The following is a 20,632-nucleotide window of genomic DNA, read 5'->3' as shown; positions in this document are numbered from 1 at the left end:
CACCTTGACTTCAGCCCAGTGAAACCCACTTTGGACTTCTGACCTCCAGAACTGTAAAGTAATAAACTTGTATTGGTTTAAGCCAACACAAGTTTGTGGTCATTTGTTAGAGCAGCAATAGGAAGCAAATACAGGCATCTTTGAAATATTCCACCATTGATGCCCACCTGGTCAGTACTCAAACTATGTCCTTGTTAACTCTTCCACCATCCATGCCCTCTGTGTGATCTCAAATCCCAGCCACTGTTAGCCATTCCACCACAAGAATCCCTTATCTATGTCCTCCCAACCTGTGCCCCTGTTAACTTTTCCAACCTAAATCAATCTCTGATTTTTACCTTGAACTCAGGCAACTGTTATCTATTCCACCATTAATGGGTTCTGATCTAGATGTAGAATCTAGGCTTTTGAGGGTAGATAGTAAACAGTCCCTTGTGTCTGTGTATTGCACTTGGAGGTCTGTTCACTTTTTCACTATCAGGGCAATTTATGCGTGAATCTTTTCTCAAGCCTGTTAACTCTTTCCCTATTGTTGCTCCCCAGGGTCTGTACATTGACTACAGGTCTCAGTTAAATTCTCCCCATCTATGTTCCTTTGGTGTGTATGGAAAATCAAACATCTGCTAACTCTTCCACTGTTAGTGCCTCTTCTCCTATGTGCATCAACCCCAGCCCTCAGTTAATGTTTGTATCATGAGTGCCCATTACGTGTGACCTTGAAGTCAGGTCTTTGTTAACTCTTCCACCATCATTGCCCCTTTGGTATAGGTTGTGAGTTGTGGGCCATTGTTAATTATACCACTATTAATGCTTCTCTGGTCTATTTCAGATTTGGGTCTAAGTTAACATTTCCATTTTCAAAGCCTCTCTGAATGACTTTGGAACTGGGCCACCATTCCACTATCAGAGCCCTCCTAATTTGACCTTGAAATCAAGATTTTTGTTAAGTTTTCTCCATCCATACAACTTGGTAGAGATCTTGAATCCTAGGACATTCTTAAATACTGCACCATCAGAGATCCTCTAGTTTGTAGATATAGAACCTACGCCTTTGTTAACTATTTATTCCCGTTCTGGGCTGACTTCAATCTAGCCCTTTGTTAAGTTTTCTAAAATCAGTGCCCCTTAGGTTTCACCTTGAACCTCTGACTCAACTCTTTGAGCTTTGATATGGGCTGCAAAAGGTCGCTTCTGCCCACTTTAACTGACGCGGGTAGAAAGTCCAGGCTGTGAGTGACAAGAGGGGGCGGGCCCTGACCTGAGGAAGGAGCAATAGGAGGGCAGGAGGGTGGTGACGCTAGGCTCGGAGGAATGCGTCGGCAGTGAGGTCTGAGCCCCCAAGTGAATACAAACATGTCAAGGTACTCTTCACTTTCTCCAGACGTTTTAGAAATGAGGCTTCCACAGAACAGTCTTTCAGGTGGTGCTTCCACTCCCCGCCTCGCCCCCCGGTTCCCACCGAACACCCCAGCCAGTCGCATCGCCACGCCTTTGCTCACGCGGTGCCTCCGCTCAGGGCCTGGAATCTCCCCCCCAGGACAGTCGCGGCGCTTCCGAGCTTCACACTGCTTTCGAGCACCCTGCCTCGGAAATATCACGGGGACTCCCCGAGCTCCAAAACGCATATATCTTCTGGCTGGAATGGCAGCCCCCAGAAGCCGTGGGAGGCACTAGCCATTTCCCGGCCGGCAACAGAGTTGCTGGCGCAGAGCGAATGACGCCATTTTTGCTACTGGCAGAGCTGGGTTTGGCGGCTGGTTCTGATCTGGCGAAAGATAAGCTAATGCGCCATCCAGACCCACCGAGGAGAGCTGGAAGGGGAAGGGATTTTCGAGGGATGTTGAGCCCATTTGTGCAAGCGGGGAGCCAAGCTCCTCCAAGCCTGGGGAGCTTTTGGGTCCTGAGCGCAGAGCCAGGGTGAGGGGCCTGGCTGAGTGATGGGAGTCTGTCTGGTCAGTGATGGGGACATGTGGAAGCTCTAATGAGGGGTCCTTTGGACTGAATGATGTGAACTACAGTGATAGGGGAGTCTGGAGGATCAGGTGTGTGGGGTATGTGATGGGGAGTTTATGGGGGTGAGTGATGGGGGATCTGTGAGGTGAGCAATGCTGCCTGTAGGGTGAATGATGGGATTTCAAGGGGATGAGTAAAGGGGGTCTATAGAGTGAGTGAAGGGGGTCTGGGGTGAGTGATGGAGGGTCTGTTGGGTGAGTGATGGGGGTTTGTGAAGTGAACAATAGGAGGTCTATAGGATGAGTGACAAGGGTCCATGGAGACAGGAATGGGAATGTGAAGGGTCATGTTGGGATTCTTTGGGGTCCATGATGGGTGGCTCTTTGAGATCAACAATACATCCATGAAAACAAAAATCCCAGCCTTTTTGGTTTCAACATTCCAATGGAGGATTCAGACATTGAGGTTTTGATTTATATTCCCTGATGACTACCTTTTCATATATGTATTGATCACTTGGAGATCCTGTTTTGTGAGGTGCATGTTCAGATCTTTTGCTCATTTTTATATTGCATTGTCTTGGTGACGTGTTTTGCAACTATCTCCTTAATTTTTGGTTTCTCTTTTCCTTATTGTGGCTTTGAATATTAAGATTTTAAGTTAAACTGTAAAGCACAATGTAAATGTAACATTTTGTAATCCTTTTTTTTTTTGGCGGTACACGGGCCTCTCACTGTTGTGGCCTCTCCCGTTGCGGAGCACAGGCTCTGGACGCGCAGGCTCAGCAGCCATGGCTCACGGGCCTAGCTGCTCTGCGGCATGTGGGATCTTCCCAGACGGGGGCACGAACCCGTGTCCCCTGCATCGGCAGGCAGACTCTCAACCACTGCGCCACCAGGGAAGCCCTAACATTTTGTTATTCTTGAGTTAAAAACCAAACAATGTTTTCTGTAGTTTAGAAGGAGAATTAATTTTTTAGGGCATCCAGAAGCAGACTGAGGGTTGCATCTCTGAAAACCGTGGTGCCACAACAGCTAGGGAGGAGTTCTCTGCTTTTCATTTTCTCACCACCTCACCTTCTAATCACTGGTTGTGTGATCTCAGACAAGTCACTTTTCCTGTCTAGGCCTCAGTATCCTCTCTAGGAAATGAGGATGATATCAGGGCCTATCCTTGAGGCTTGGGATGATAATTAAGTGAGTTAATACCTGATTATTATCCACTCCCCATGGACTTGTAGCACCGATCATGTATATATTTAATGGATCTTCCATGAACTCTATGTCAGAGCTGCTCCTGTGATACCCAAGAAAATCCCATTAAAGAAATTAAATACCAAGGAATAAGATCGTGTCAGGTAGAGTTGAGCCTTGGAGGGCCGCAAACTATTGTAATATCTTGGGGGACAGATGTTTGTTTGTTATTAAACAGTTGGGAGCATGATCTTGTGGCCTGCCTCTTCTTCACGTCACAGCTATCCTTCCATGCCATTAACTTTATTTCTATAGTAGTTTATTTCCAAACTTAGTTTATTTCTGTGGAAGTTTTCAAACTTTGAGAACTGTATAATGAAACCCCATTTTGCACATCACCCAGTCTCATCAATCATCAACTCTTGGCCAGTCTTATTTCATCTAGACCAGGAGATGGAAAACTGCAGGCAGTGGGCCAAATCTGGCATGCTTTTATACAGCCATAAGCTTAAGAATGGTTTTCACATTTTTTTAATGGTTGGAAAAAAAAAGAAGAATATTTTGTGAAATGTGAATATGATACAAAATTCAAATCATAGTGCCCATAAATGAAATATTATTGTAACACAGTCAAGGAGCATAATTGTTTTGTGTATTGTCTGTAGCTGCTCTCACCCTGCAATGGCAAAGCTGAGTAGTTGCTGCAGGAACCATAGGCTTCACAATTCTAAAATATTTGCTATCTGGCTCTTTACAGAAAAAGTTTGCCAACCCCTAACCTAGACTACGCATTCATTTCTTCCTCCCAGATTGTTTTTTTCTTTGTTTTTAATTGAGGTATAACATAAAATGCACAGATATTAAGTGTACAGCTCAATAAATTTTTACATGTCTGTTATTATTTGAAGCAAGTCCCAGACATATTGTTTTATCCATAAATACTCCATTATGTATCTGTAAACGATAAGGACTTAAAGGTCCATACCATGGGCTTCCCTGGTGGCGCAGTGGTTGAGAGTCCACCTGCCAATGCAGGGGACACGGGTTCGTGCCCCGGTCCAGGAAGATCCCACATGCCGTGGAGCGGCTGGGCTCGTGAGCCATGGCCGCTGAGCCTGCGCGTCCCAAGCCTGTGCTCCACAACGGGAGAGGCCACAACAGTGAGAGGCCCACGAACCACACACACACACACACACAAAAGGTCCATACCATTATTCAAGGTAAAATAATTAACAATAATATCTTCAGATCATTAGTGGTTAAATTCCTTAATATCAAATATCTAGTCAGGGCTCAAACTTTAATGATTATCTCAAAGATTTTTTGTCTGTTCAAATTAAGATTCCAGACAAGGTTCATACTTCAAATTTGGTTTCTGTGTCTCTTTAGTCTCTTAATCGTCTATAGTGTTACTTTTAATGGTTGCCTGCCTTTCCATCCTTTGGAGGTTCCATAACTTATTCTCTCATTTCTCAGTGATTGGGCATGTAGGTTATTTTCAATATTATGGTTTTAAAGACAAAGCTGTGATGAAGGTTCCTGCAGTTAAATCTCTGTGCACATCCATGATTCTTACCATAGGACAAAGTTATAGAGATGGAATTGCTGGTCAGATGAGAAACACAAGTTATCAATGAATGAACAAACAACACATTTCACATCCAGCCATTGCAGAGTGGCTAACCCAACTTGGTCTCTGAAGACTCTTCTGTAGTAGTCTTCAGACTCTCTGAACACTCTTCCCACCCCACCCCAAGTAGCTTTCTAAAGAGGAAAAGAAAATGATTGAGTCTCAGATAGGTTGTTTGTTTCCCACTTGGTTTTCCCACAGCAAAATGGGAAAGGGCAATTAGTTGAAAATAAGAATTAGAGAAATTTAGAGGGAATAGAAGATCAAGAAGCAGGTAAAGTTTCTGTGAAGAGACAGATCATCTGGCCTTAGTTCAGATAAACTGAGCTGAACATTTTATCTGTGAGCTTCATGGCAGCCACAGTGAAAAGGGCAAACATGATCAGTTAGATGATTTGTGCTCTCCATCAAGAGAAATCAGTTCATCACTCCAGCTCCTCAGCAAGTCAAAATTTCTGGGCCTTTAGCCTAAGAAATTTTATTGTTGAGTTTTCCTAAGGGCCAATGGTTTTCAGCTCTGTGTGGTATCATCAGTAGTTGTTCCAAAGAGGCTGTTATTAGTTAAAAATTTCTGGCAGAGCCTTGGAGTGTGAGTGGTTTCCTGGTTTTCCATGGCTCCTTTGCTGTCATCTCAGTTTGTGGGGTCATGCTCTAACTCAAGGCCATCTCCTTTGCTCTTCCATTTTTAGTCTTTATTATTTTTTTCTCCTTGAAGGGCAATGCAATGTGGGGCAAAGAATGTAAACAACATAGCAAAGTAAAACAATTAGGAAGTGGAAATATCTCTGTAATCTAACTTCTGCCTTCTTCCCTGGCATAACTAGTATTATGTAATTTGGGGATGATCCTTCCAGACTCTTTATACATTTAACCTCATCCAGGTATGTAGGTGTGCATTATAAATATGTGTGAGTGATCTTATTATTTTCATGTATTTTCCTTTACCATACACAAAAAATACACACACTGTATCTTCTGTTCTGCAACTTTCTTTTTTACCTATTGATAAAATATATCCAATACATGTAGTTTTAGTACATTTTATTACAGAAATTTCAATTTGGAACGTCTACAAAAATAGATTTTAGTGAAGCCCTTTGTACTTATCAGTCAGCTGCAAATATTATCGACTGGTGGTCAGTCTTGCTTTATCTATCATTTATCTCCACACACCCTTATCATCATCATCATCATCACCATTATCACCATCATCATCACCACCATTATCACTATCATCATCACCTAGCCAGTCCCTTATTAATATTTTGTTTAGGATTTTTACTACTATGCTCATGAGACATATTGGCCTGTAATTTTCCTTTCTTGTATTGTTCTTGTCATGTTCTGGCATCACAGTTATGCTGGCCTCATATAACAATTTGGGAAGTGTTATCTGGAAGAGTTTGGGAAAATTGGTATTATTTCCTTCTTAAATGTTTGGAAGAATAAGTTATTAGGGTGTGGAATTTTCTTCGTGGGTAGGTTTAAAATTATGAATTCGATGTATTTAAAAGATATAATACCATTCAGGTTATCCATTTCTTTTTATGTCAGACTTGGTAAGTAGTGATTTTCAAGTAATTTGTCCAGTTTGTCTAAGTTAGGGGTCAGTAAACTTTTTCTGTAGATGACCAGATAGAAATATTTTTGGCTTTGTGGGCCATATGGTCTCTGTTGCAATTACTCAAATCTGCTATTGTAGGTTGAAAGCAGCTGTAGATAATATGTAAATCAATGAGGATGGCTGTTATCCAATAATATTTTATTTATGGACACTTGAAAGTTGAATTTCATATAATTTTCACATACTGCAAAATTTTCTTCTTTTTCACATTTTTTTCCCCAACCATTAAAAGTGTGAAAACCATCCTTAGCTTGTGGGCCAGATTTGGCCTGTGGGCCATACTTTACTGTCCCCGGATCTGCACTGTCAAATTTCTTGTCATAAAATTGGTCATAGTATCCTTTTATTAGCCTTTTATTGTTTGTAAGATACGAGGCCCTTGTTAATGGACCTTTTTATTGTTTCTAGTTTTTTCTTTGATATATAATAGTGAGTATAATAATAAAAATATTCACAGCCACTGTTTATTGAATGCTTACTGTGTGCCAGGCACCATTATAATAAATTCTAATGGAATTAACTCATCTAATTTACCCAGGAACACTTTGTGCTAGGTACTATTATTATCCCCATTTTTCAGATGAAGAAACTGAGGCACAGCTAGTACATGTTCTAGCCAGAAATCTAAAGCAGTGAAGTCATAAATAAGGGAACAGCCTTATAAATATATCTTTGTGGGACTTCCCTGGTTACACAGTGGTTAAGAATCAGCCTGCCAATGCAGGGGACACGGGTTTGAGCCCTGGTCCAGGAAGACCCCACATGCTGCGGAGCAACTAAGCCCATGCGCCACAACTACTGAGCCTGTGCTCTAGAGCCTGCAAGCCACAACTACTGAAGCCCGCATACCTAGAGCCCGTGCTCTGCAACAAGAGAAGCCACCGCAATGAGAAGCCTGCGCACCGCAACGAAGAGTAGCCCCCGCTCACCGCAACCAGAGAAAGCTCGCTCACAGCAACGAAGACCCAACGCAGCCATAAATAAATAAATGAATAAATAAATAAATTTATTAAAAAATATATATCTGGGGCTTCCCTGGTGGCGCAGTGGTTGAGAGTCGGCCTGCCGATGCAGGGGACACGGGTTCGTGCCCCGGTCGGGGAGGATCCCACATGCGGCGGAGCGGCTGGGCCCATGAGCCATGGCCACTGAGCCTGCACGTCCGGAGCCTGTGCTCCGCATTGGGAGAGGCCACAGCAGTGAGAGGCCTGCGTACCGCAAAAAAAAAAAAAAAAAAAAAAAAAAAAGATATATATATATATATATATATATATATATCTGTATATTTGTCAAGTATTTATATAGGCCAAATTCTTTTTTAAAAATTTATTTTATTTTTGCCTGCTTTGGGTCTTCATTGCTGCTCGTGGGCTTCTCATTGCGGTGGCTTCTCTTGTTGTGGAGCACGGGCTCTAGGTGCGCGAGCTTCAGTAGTTGTGGCTCGTGGGCTCTAGAGAGCAGGCTCAGTAGTTGTGGAGCACAGGCTTAGTTTCTCCACAGCATGTGGGATCTTCCTGGACCAGGGCTCGAACCCATGCCCCGTGATTGGCAGGCGGATTCTCAAGCACTGCGCCACCAGGGAGTCCCATATATGGGCCAAATTCTTAGACATGAGTGTGCTAGGTCAGAGAGCAAGCATGTTTAAAATTTAAAGATTATTTCTCAAATTCTATTTTGATATTGTATAATCAGCTACTACATGTGGCTACAAATCACTTACAAGCAGAACCATTTCCCAATATTTTCCCCACTACCAGATAGCATCAGTGTTTTTCATTCTTGCTGTTTTTATGGTTGAGCATTATATTTTATTTTCATTTGCTTTTCTTTAATGGTTAAACAAGCATCAGCATCTTTTCACATATTTATTTGCCATTTTGTGTTTCTCTGTAAATCTTCCCTTTCCTTCTTTGTCTTTTGCTTTCTAGCAGCTTTTTGTATATGAGTAATATGAACTTTGAAGTACACATTAAAATTTTTCTTTTGGATAGGTGGTGACTTATCTCTCAACCTTGTTGCCTGTCCTCACTAGAATATAAGATCTTCGAGGGAAGGTATTTTGGCCAGGTTTCTTTCCTGCTGTATCCCCAGTCCTTAGAACAGTGCCTGGTATTCAGCAGGTGCTCAGTAACTGATTGCTGAGTGGATGAATGCTTTTATTACTTAACAATATCTCTTAGAGATTGTTGCATATCATTGTACGTAGAGCTTACATGTTGCTTTTTATGGTTCCATATGGTATTTCCTTGTGGGGATTGAAGCATAATTGATTCATCCAATCCCCCATGAGGCTGTTTACATACTTTTGCTATTATAAACAGTACTATAGTACAGTATCTTCATATGTGCTGTTTTGCTCACATATATGAGTATTTATGTAGAATAATTTCTAGAAATGGAATTGCTAGTCAGAGGATATGTACATGTAAAATTTTGATGAATATTGCCAAATTAATTGCTCTTAAAATATATTATACCGGCATATACCCACAATTTGAGTGTGCTTGACATCTTCACCAACTCGGTGATGTATCAAACTCGAATCTTCAATAATATATAAAGGAAATGTGGTGTCTTGTTTTAATTTGCATTTCTCTTCATGTGAATGAAGTTGAACATCATTTTACATGTTTAGAATCCCTTTGCATTTCCTTTTCTGTGAATTGATGGTCATGTCCTTTGATGATTATTATTTTTTTAAACATCTTTATTGGAGTATAATTGCTTTACAATGTTGTGTTAGTTTCTGCTGTATAGCAAAGTGAATCAGCTGCATGTATACATATATCCCCACATCCCCTCCCTCTTGCGTCTCCCTCCTACCCACCCTCCCTATCCCACCCCTCTAGGTGGTCACAAAGCACCGAGCTGATCTCCCTGTGCTATGCAGTTGCTTCCGACTAGCTATCTGTTTTACATTTGATAGTGTATATATGTCAATGTTACTCTCTCACTTCGTCCCAGCTTACACTTCCCCCTCCCCGTGTCCTCAAGTCCATTCTCTATGTCTGCGTCTTTATTCCTGTCCTGCCCCTAGGTTCATCAGAACCATTTTTTTTTTTAGATTCCATATATATGTGTTAGCATACGGTATTTGTTTTTCTCTTTCTGACTTACTTCACTCTGTATGACAGACTCTAGGTCCATCCACCTCACTACAAATAGCTCAACTTCATTTCTTTTTATAGCTGAGTAATATTCCATTATATATATGTGCCACATCTTCTTTATCCATTCATCTGTCGATGGACACTTAGGTTGCTTCCATGTCCTGGATATTGTAAATAATGCTGCAGTGAATATTGTGGTACATGTCTCTTTTTGAATTATGGTTTTCTCAGGGTATATGCCCAGTAGTGGGATTGCTGGGTCCTATGGTAGTTCTATTTTTAATTTTTTAAGGAACCTCCATACTGTTCTCCATAGTGGCTGTATCAATTTACATTCCCACCAACAGTGCAAGAGGGTCCCCTTTTCTCCACACCCTCTCCAGCATTTATTGTTTATAGATTTTTTGATGATGGCCATTCTGACCAGTGTGAGGTGATACCTCATTGTAGTTTTGATTTGCATTTCTCTACTGATTAGTGATGTTGAGCATCCTTTCATGTGTTTGTTGGCAATCTGTATATCTTCTTCGGAGAAATGTCTATTTAGGTCTTCTGCCCATTTTTGGATTGGGTTGTTTGTTTTTTTGATATTGAGCTGCATGAGCTGCTTGTATATTTTGGAGATTAATCCTTTGTCAGTTAATTTGTTTGCAAATATTTTCTCCCATTCTGAGGGTTGTCTTGTTTATGGTTTCCTTTGCTGTGCAAAACTTTTAAGTTCCATTAGGTCCCATTTGCTTATTTTTGTTTTTATTTCCATTTCTATAGGAGGTAGGTCAAAAAGGACCTTGCTGTGACTTATGTCATAGAGTGTTCTGCCTATGTTTTCCTCTAAGAGTTTTATAGTTTCTGGCCTTACATTTAGGTCTTTAATCCATTTTGAGCTTATTTTTGTGTATGGTGTTAGGAATTTTTCTAATTTCATTCTTTTCCATGTAGCTGTCTAGTTTTCCCAGCACCACTTATGGAAGGGGCTGTCTTTTCTCCATTGTATGTTCTTGCCTCCTTTATCAAAGATAAGGTGACCATAGGTGCGTGGGTTTATCTCTGGGCTTTCTATCCTGTTCCGTTGATCTATATTTCTGTTTTGTGCCAGTACCACACTGTCTTGATTACTGTAGTTTGTAGTATAGTCTGAAGTCTGGGAGCCTGATTCCTCCAGTTCCGTTTTTCTTTCTCAAGATTGCTTTGGCTATTTGGGGTCTTTTGTATTTCCATACAAATTGTGAAATTTTTTGTTCTAGTTCTGTGAAAAATGCCAGTGGTAATTTGATAGGGATTGCATTGAATCTGTAGATTGCTTTGGGTAGTATAGTCATTTTCACAGTGTTGATTCTTGCAATCCAAGAACATGGTATATCTCTCCATCTGTTTGTGTCACCTTTTTTTTATTGTTTAATTTTTGGCTGTGTTGGGTTTTCGTTATTTCACGTGGGCTTTCTCTAGTTGCGATGAGTGGGGGCTACTGTTCGTCGCAGTGCACGGACTTCTCATTGCGGTGGCTTCTCTTGTTGCGGAGCATGGGCTCTAGGTACGCAGGCTTCAGTAGTTGTGGCATGCAGGCTCAGTAGTTGTGGCTCGTGGGCTCTAGAGCACAGGCTCAGTAGTTGTGGTGCACGGGCTTAGTTGTTCCGCGGCACGTAGGATCTGCATTGGCAGGCGGATTCTTAACCACTGTGCCACCAGGGAAGTCCTCTGTGTATCATCTTTAATTTCTTTCATCAGTGTCTTGTAGTTTTATGCATACAGGTCTTTTGTCTCTTTAGGTAGGTTTATTCCTAGGTACTTTATTCTTTTTGTTGCAGTGGTAAATGGGAGTGTATCCTTAATTTCTCTTTCAGATTCTTCATTGTTAGTGTATAGGAATGCAAGAGATTTCTGTGCATTAATTTTGTATCCCGCTACTTTACCAAATTCATTGATTAGCTCTAGGAGTTTTCTGGTAGCATCTTTAGAATCCTCTATGTGTAGTATCTTGTCATCTGCAGACAGTGACAGTTTTACTTCTTCTTTTCCGATTTGGATTCTTGATTATTCTTTTAAAAGTTAAGTTGTTAGTCTTTTTCTTCTTGCTTTGTAGAAGCTCCTTCTGTCTATTGAGGGCATTAACTCTTTTGTCCATCCTATGTGTTAGTTATCCATCTCTCCATGAAGGCAGGGACTTTTTTGTCTGCTTTGTTGCTTTACTTTCATCCACAGCACTTAAGCACTTATCAGTGGAGGATAGGAGATAGATAGATGATGGATAGATAGATAGAATATGATATATGTATAAATATATAAAATGTTAAATATAATCCTGTACATATAACATATATATATATATATATATATATATATAAAACTATAGTCATATAGATATCTTCTCTCTTGATAAATGCTTAAGTGCTGTGGATAAAAGTAAAGCAAGATGTACACACACTACTATATATAAAATAGATAACCGGGACTTCCCTGGTGGTGCAGTGGTTAAGAATCCGCCTGCCAATGCAGAGGACACGGGTTCTATCCCTGGTCCGGGAAGATTCCACGTGCCGCGGAGCAACTAAGCCCGAGCGCTACAACTACTGAGCCTGCGCTCTAGAGCCCGTAAGCCACAACTACTGAAGCCCATGTGCCACAGCTACTGAAGCGTGCGTGCCTAGAGCCTGTGCTCCGCAACAAGAGAAGCCACCACAATGAGAATCCCACACACCACAATGAAGAGTAGCCCCTGCTCACTGCAACTAGAGAAAGCCCGCGCTCAGCAGCGAAGACCCAGCGCAGCCAAAAAATAAAAAAATAATTAAAAAAAAAACCAACAAGGACCTACTGTATAGCACAGGGAACTATACTCAATATCTTGTAGTAACCTATAATGGAAGAGAATGTAAAAAAAAAAAAGAATATATTCTAATATATTTTTACATTGTAAATCAACTATATTTCAATAAAATTTTTTTTAAAAAGAAAGTAAAGCAAAATAAGGAAACAAGGAGTGGCCTGTAGGGTATGGGGTGGACAGGGAAGGCCTCAATGACAGGGTGCCATTTGAGCAGAGATGTGAAGAAATTGAGGGCGTATGTGAAGGACAGCATGTCAGGCAGAGGGAACAGGAAGTGTAAAGGCCCTGAGGCAGAGGCATACCTGAAATCATATCTCCAGTGTATTTCAAAAGTACTTCAAGGATTCACATTAAGTGGTCCCAGATTGTTGTGACCCCAGGTGCCTGAAAGAAGTGAATATAAATGCACTCTGGTGTAAGCCAGCCACCTTTCAACCCACAGATAAAATTCCAAAATATAAGAGCCAACAGTGGAAAAAAGTTATAAAACACATAAGCAAACAAGACACTATTAGCAAGATCCATAAGAAATAACAAACAGAATCTAACCCATAAAACTTCAGATATTATGGGACTTCGCTGGTGGTCCAGTGGTAACAAAAGAAGGTGTTTGCTAGGGCTGCCATAAGAAAGTACCAGGTGGCTTAAACAAAACATTTCTGGAGGCTAGAATCCAAAATCAAGATGTTGACAAGGTTGGTTCCCTCTGAGGGACTGTTAGGGAAGGATCTGTCCAGGCCTCTTTCCTTGGCTTGTAGATGGCTATCATCTCCCTGTGTCCTTCACATGATCTTCCCTCTGTGAACGCTTCTGTGTTTAAATTTCCCCTTTTTGTAAGGACACTAGTCGTATTGGATTAGAGCTCAACCTAGTGACCCAGTGACCTTATCTTAACTTGATTACTTCTGTAAAGTCCCTGTCTCCAAATAATATCACATTCTGGGGTACTGGGGTTAGGACTTCAACATCTGAATTTTGAGGGGAAACAATTCAACCCATAACAGAGGAATGGAACATATAAGTAGAGAGCAAGAGAATCCAAAGTGACTAAGCAGATTTTTAAAAATTGAAGTATAGTTGATTTACAATGTTGTGTTGTTTCAGGTGTACAGCAAAGTGATTCGTATATATATATACGAATATCAAGAATATATATATATATAAAACACGAATATATACGTATATATTCCTGTTTTCCCTTATAGGTTATTACAAAATATTGACACCTTGATTTCAGACTTCTAGCCTCCAGAACCGTGAGACAATAAATTTTTTTTGTTGTACCCATTGTTTTTTTTTCCTATTCTGTTTAATAGCTTTCTATCCACAAAAACAAGGGCAATATATACCTGTGTATAACACACTGTGCCACATCAGGCATGCTGCTGTTATTTTTTGTCCATTACAACCAGGGACTTTCTTAAGCATTCTATCATCAAGGTTTATAATGACATATAAATCAGTCTGTTGAGAACCGTAGACCACACAGTCTGATGGCCTGGTAGTGAGTAGTTCCCGGAAATTCCTTCTCAAATGGTATACTTTATAGTAGATGTATCTTGAAAAAACAAGAAGTAAAAGATACTGGCATGTAGAGTTCCATTTAGTCATCAACAGTTGGTCCAATTCATCGTTATATGGTACGACCAAAATGTAACCCAGAGTGATGCCACTCAGATGGCAGGCTTCCATTCAAACTTGTCAGGTTCCAAAAGCAGGGGCAGTCTTGGCAAACATATGGATTCACCTTTTCAAGCATCTGGTATAATTGTGCTAAGAGACCATATCATTCTCTTGCTCTGAGCTTCTCTCGAGGCACCAGTGTAATATTGTATTTCCCTCATTGCATAAACCATTTATTCATTCCTTTTCCCTCAGCTACTATTTCTCCTTTTTCTCCACTAGTCACTGATTTTAACCCAAGCGTTTCTACTGCTGGAAGGGATATTAAGGTCAGCTGCTGTGCCGGTCCAGATTGCCAACAGCAGTACCAGTCTAGTAATACTACACCCTCCCTAGTCTATTCCCATTCATATGGGTAGTGTTACATGGGTACAGAACTAGTGAGCTACTTTGACCAATAGGTAATAGAGCTGTATTAACTGTCAGATCCTGCTGTATTCACCCAGGTATTCATGATGGTTTCTTGGACCCTTTGTGTCCTTTTCTGCTGAAAAAATAGGAATCTACAATGGTGAGTCACACCTCCTAATTTAGTCCAGTGCTCTGGACATTGATTTGTTGTAGCATGGTAGTAAGGAGTTACTTCTCTTTCTGGCTAAGAGATGTTTCTTTGCCCTTCTGTAAGGCCACTTCTGTTTTTCTTTGGCTCCCCTAAACTGGGGATTGTGCATGGGAGTTTCCTCAATTCCCCAAACCCATGGATTTGGTGTGGATGTTTCGTTAGCTCCCCAGTCCCTAAAGATAGCATGTGGGGGTTCACATGGCTCTTCACCCCAGAAATTGCACATAGGGGTTCCCTTGGCTCTCTGCCCTGGAGACTGCATGAAGGGTTTCCTTAGCTCTCTAATCTCGGTTTAACTATTTGTTAATCCCATGGGTAACTCATTCTGCCAGGTGTCTTCCCTCCTCTTCTTCCCTGCTTACTACATACTTTACCATTACTGCACTTACTTAGTTGAATATCTTCATAAATAGCAAAAATTTACCAAATTTTCCAAAGGCAATTTGGAACTTCAATGACCTCTTTGGGAAACTTGAGGCCTTCCCAAACTGGCTCATCCAGGACTTGCCCCTTCCCATCACTTCCACTCCTTCTTCCTCCTTTTACTACCTTTGCTCTTCCCTGCAGCTCCCTTAAGTCCTTTGATCTGTCCCCCTTCAACATCCCTGCCCGACTTTTCTCTTCCCACTCCAGCCCCTCAGCTTGAGCTTTAGGCCTCCTGACTCTACTGCGGGAATCTCAGAGGCAACCACCTGAGGCTGAAAAAGCTAACTGGAAATAGACTGGCTATTTTATCCACTCAGATGTCTTTGGAGACACCCAGATGGCTGCTGGGTATCTCTTTGGTCCCCCTCCCCATATTTATTCCACAGCCTCCATAAGATTACATATCAAGTCAAAGAAGATGGTGGGAAACTCTAAGCCCTCATATGGAACAGATAACCTCAACTTGTTCCATCAGTCAGAATAATCCTGATTAATAATATAAAGTGGGGCAAAGACAAGGGCCAAAACTCTGTTATATAAACCAGGGAGTTTTGCAGTTCTGTGTTTATGCATGACTCAACTAAAATTTTAGAATAAAAGCTATAAGATCTTCATTTGTATATGTCTGTATGTTTATGTATGTATGTATGTATGTTATGAATATGTGATATTTTCCAACCTTCAGATGGCATTACCAAATTGTTCAAATATCCTGACATCTTTTGACATTTTGCCTTCCCCAAATCTAATCCCAATTGGTATCTTTTATACCCAAAATTGACTTTGGGGTTTCCCAGAGGGCCACTGGAAAATCACAAAGGATTTGTTCTTTCATCTTGTAAAAAAAGGTGCTAAAAATAATTAGGTTTATTTAATATTATATAAATGATTATATAAATTGCATGGGAAGTGTTGTCAAAAAATACTTAGACTTCCCTAGATTAAAGTTGTTTGGGTAAAATGTTATTCATATAAATATTTCAAAAATTATATAAAGTTCCTAGAGATTTGTCATTGCGCTCACTGTCCATGATATATTTCTATTTGTGTCCTCATGCTGCTTTACCTTATGTTAGGTAGCAACAATATAATTTTGGGAATCATAATTTCAATTATTTAAAAAATATTAACTTGGTCATAATTTTACTTTTCAAAATCCAGCATATTCTAGGCTAACTGGGGATTCCAATTCCAATTGGAAATTTACATCACTCACCTTTAGAGTTTTATTAATAGATAGATATTTAGGACCTTTTCTTCAGCTTCTAAATCTCATGGTTGTAAAATAAACATGTTCTAGACACAAGGAGGGGATACGGGGATATATATATATACACACATACATATACATATAGCTGATTCACTTTGTTATACAGCAGAAACTAACACAACATTGTAAAGTAGTTATACTCCAATAAAGATATTAAATTATAAAAATCAGTTCAAAGGGAAAAAAAAACATGTTCTTACTATCATATGTATGTTTTCTCTCTGGCTTAAAACTTTCCCTTGTAAAAGGGCTGCTGCCACTATGATTGCTAAACTTTTATCAGGACAGGTGTTCCACACATGGAGAATACCACTGTCTCTTTCAAGTGACTGAGGGGCCCATTTCACCAGTAAAGTCATCCAAGAAATCCAATGAGTTCTTCCTATATCACAAAAATTACACTGTCTATTATTCCCCACTCATCTGGAATGATAGAGCTAATGGACTATTAAAATGAAAGCTTGCTAAACTGATGGAAGAAGTCAATCTCCCATGGCCTAAGGGTTTTACCCTTATCCCTGATTGCCCTCTGGTCCTTTCCTGATGGGTTATACCAGCTGTCCCCATGTAAAATTACTGGCTAGCCCATAGAATTTTCTATTCTGTCTGGGCTCTTGAAGACTCTAACCTGGTCAATTCAGACATTCTAAAATATGGTAAGAAATTTATTCATTATTCCCAAACTTCTCTTCAACAGGTGGAAGCTGCTTTTCCTTCATTTCTCCTATGCAAACCACTATATAACCTACAAATTGGAGACTTAGTTCTCTCAAGGCAACCAGAAAACTAATCTTGATCCCTATTAAAAGGGCCCTTGAATCATCCTCTTTACATCACTAACACTGCTGCCAAACCCCAGGGGGTCAAACCCTGGATTGGTGTTTCTCAACTGAAAAGATGTTGAAATCTACTCTAAATGGAAGTCCATCCCAACTGCAGACTCTAAACTGAGGGTCTCTGAAAGCGGTGAGTAAGATGGAAGATGAGGAAGTCCCTGAGAGCTGGGAGGCGGCAGACAGTGGGGAAATCCAAATCTCCTCCAAAGTGCCCATTGGGATTCAGGACGATAGCCTTCCCATGGGGCCCCTCCACAGATCCGCATCCTCAAGAAGCCCACCAGCATTGGTGTGGTCAGCAGCCCCAACTCCACCAGCAGGCCAGCCCTTCCCGTCAAGTCCCTAGTGCAGTGTGAGGCAGAGTACGCAGAGGCCTGGAAGTGGATCATGGGCAGCACCAGCCCAGAGGAGGAGCAAGAGAAACCCATCCTCGACAGGCCAGCCAGGATCTCCCAACCTGAAGACAGCAGGGAGCCCAACAATGTGATCAGACAGCTGTTGGGTCCTGATGGGTTACAAGGCTTCAAACAGCACAGATAAATGCGGGCAGGAAAGGATGCCACCGCCACTGCCTCCGTCACCACTTCTTGGGTCGTCCGCTGTGGGTCGCACTGCTGTGGCAGACAGCTGGACTTGAGCAGAGGGAACAACCTGACTTACTTGCAATGTGATTCCCTTTGCTCCGCCCACTGTGACCTTGAACCCCATGTACTGTGACCTTCCTCCCCCCACTGTGATTGGCATGTCTAGAAGGGCTGTCCCAAGTCAATGGAAAGGGAAAGGGTGGGGTTAGAGGAGGGTTGGGGGGGACCCACCAAGGACTCAGAGAGTCAGACAGTGCCACTTGGCCACTTGGGGTAAAGCCAATGTCAGCAATAACAGTTTATCATGCTCATTAATTTGGGATTTTAAAACACAAATGAGAACTCCCATCCCCCCACGCTCAAGTGCATGTTTTCATCACTTAAAAGCAAGGTCCATCTGAAAATATCCTTTTTGTTTCTTTGCTTCCTATTTTTGTTTGTTTATACAATATTTGATTTGCAAAAGTAGAAGTGCATGGGAGGGGTTTTAGCAGTTTAATGAATTTTTAATTGAGAAAGAGTAGTTTGGTAGTCTACTTAAAAATGTTTCTGGGCAATTCACTAGAAACATTAACCAATAGGATTTTGGTGAGCTTAGCTTCTGTATTCCTACTGCAGCCCAGAAAAGGGGCAGGGCTCTGCAGCCCCCAGGACAGATGAGCACCCCATGCCTATACCTCCCTTCCCCCAGGTAAGTCCCAGAGCATCTGGGTACTACCTGAAGACTGGGCTAGCTCTATAGGCTCAGAGAGCCTGGGGAGGGTGCCAACCCCTCAACTCTAGTGTATTTTGGAAGATAGGGCAAGTGAACAGACTTCCCCTTCCAAAACCTCTCAGGAGGCTTACTACTTCTAGAAATGGGCAAGGAGTGAGGCTGCACTTTGGGGCTATAGGAGTAAGGGCTGTGAGGAACTTCCCTGGTGGTCCAGTGGTTAAGGCTCCGCACTTCCACTGCAGGGGGTGCAAGTTGGATCCCTGTTCGGAGAACTAAGATCCCACATGCCACGCGGTGCGGCCAAAAAGTAGAAAAAAAAAGTAAGGGCTGCAAGCCTTGCTCAGTATTTTGCTGTCAGCACAAGGAAAGCCAGGAGAGAGTCTTGACTCCAGGACTCCGAGCCTTCTGCCGAGTGTGGTCAGAAAGTAGGTAGATCTTCCTGCTCCAGCAAGGCTTAGAACTCTCAAGGGTCTGTGGAGTGCCATCTCTGTTGATGGCATCAGCTCCGTAACTCTATCCAGCACATTTCCCTTGTGAAATCACTACCTTGGGAGCAGACCATTCTCAATACATTTGGGAAGAGACAAGCTGTGCATTGCAAAGATTGGTAATGACAGACTGGTTCCCCATAGGCCTAGGCTATCCTCCAACCTGTCTTCCAGAGCAAGGGCCTGGAATGAAGGCAGTTTCCCCTCTGTCCTTGGAGCCTGGAGATTTGCTTTGGTTCTTTGAGGGGGAAGAGACTTAGGGGGCCCTGCCTAGAGCAGCTGTGTGTGTACACTCTGGCCCCTCTCGGGCTTTCTGATCTCTTCCATTGCATTGCACCTTATATCCCTCAGCCAGCCAGATGGCCTCCTCGCTCAGGAGTGGTTGGTGTGACATTTGTATAAGTCTTGGCCCACTACATCTTCCCCTAGGAGGAAAGTTCAGCTGTCAGTTGAGTCAGCAATTAGTCCACAGGCTTACAACTACATGAAGGCAGGAAATTGTCTGTGAGCAGAGCTGGAACAAAGCTTCAGTCAGTAAGAACCTGAAGGATGTTGAATGGTGCCCACAGGCTGCTCTGAGGGGAAATGACCTCCAGGAGTGGGGACGGGAGAAGGTTGCAGCTGTCTTTACAGTTCCACTGCCAAGACCAAGTTTCTGCATTCTAAATGGATAGTGTCCATCCCTCATGTAATAGTGGTTTCTGGCCCAAGATGAAACTATCCTTTTCAGTTGGAGAAGGTACAGAGGTAGGCCAGGTGGGAAGGCCAGAAGTGCTGATTGCTCAGCCGTTGGGACCACCTGTTCTTGCTCCCCTTCTCTAGTGGGAGCCAAGGGGAGGCTGGCTGATGAGTGTCTGTGGATCAAGGATGTAGTAGGGCCTGATGCTCCCACCTCCCTCTGGCCAAAGATGGGGCTCTGCCTGCTGTGTGCCTGTCACCACCCACCAGCAGTCATATCCTGGCTTCCCAGATGGAGAGGTGGCAGGCAAAATTTTAAAAAGAAAGAAATGAAAACAGGAAGCTATGGTGTTGGGGGGAGGTGGGAGGGGAGATGGGGAAACAGTTTGGATTTTGTGTGTGTGTTTGTGGGTGTTTTTGGTTTTTGTTGTTGTTTTTATGCAGTTGTCTGTAACTTTCCTTAAGTGCTTTTTCTTTTTTTTTATTTTCACATTTTATTCAGTACATATAACAATGCATATTAAAATATTAACAATAAGGAGATTTTTAATTTTTTGCTTTTATAAATCACTTTTCTTTTTAAAATTTTTTTTAAAAAAGTAAGCTGTAGGCTTTGGCTTGCAAAACACCAGGGGAGTGGGGGACAGAAACCTGAGGCTGCTGCCCCTTATCTGCCTTCACAGTACTGTCCCCTTCTCCCAGCTCCTCCCTGACTCTATGAGCCAGGCCTCAGACCTTCCACCTAACTGCTTCCCATGAACCACTACTCTGATGTCATCCTATAACCAAAGGAGCTGGGGGTCTGGGCCTGGTGACCAACCCTTTGCCACCCACTCAGTCAGGGTGCTCCCCACCTGCAGGCAGGCGGCAACACCCTATCTGCTACCATCAGCCCCTTCCAGAGCCCACTGCCCCACACCTCCCTGTCTAGCCCAGCCATATGCAGCTCTGCCCCATCTGGGGATGCTCTGCTCAGAGATGGGCTGGCAGGGCCGCCCCAGCCTCCCTGGTAGGCAAAGACTCTGGAAACCTCTGGAGTCCTGTGTTCGGCCATGT

At 42.2% G+C, this 20,632-nt stretch overlaps 1 pseudogene; it reads left to right on the top strand.

Moving 5' to 3' along the window:
* The first annotated feature begins 1,295 nt into the window (after positions 1 to 1,295).
* On the top strand, positions 1,296 to 20,346 carry LOC113611947 (SUZ domain-containing protein 1 pseudogene; annotated as a pseudogene).
* Positions 20,347 to 20,632: the final 286 nt, after the last annotated feature.

Source organism: Aethalodelphis obliquidens, unplaced genomic scaffold (assembly GCF_003676395.1).
Source record: "Aethalodelphis obliquidens isolate GAN/ISIS:26980383/991018 unplaced genomic scaffold, ASM367639v1 scaffold71, whole genome shotgun sequence".
In the NCBI taxonomy this organism is placed as follows: Eukaryota; Metazoa; Chordata; class Mammalia; order Artiodactyla; family Delphinidae; genus Aethalodelphis; species Aethalodelphis obliquidens.
This window is presented reverse-complemented; position numbering and strand designations above follow the sequence as displayed.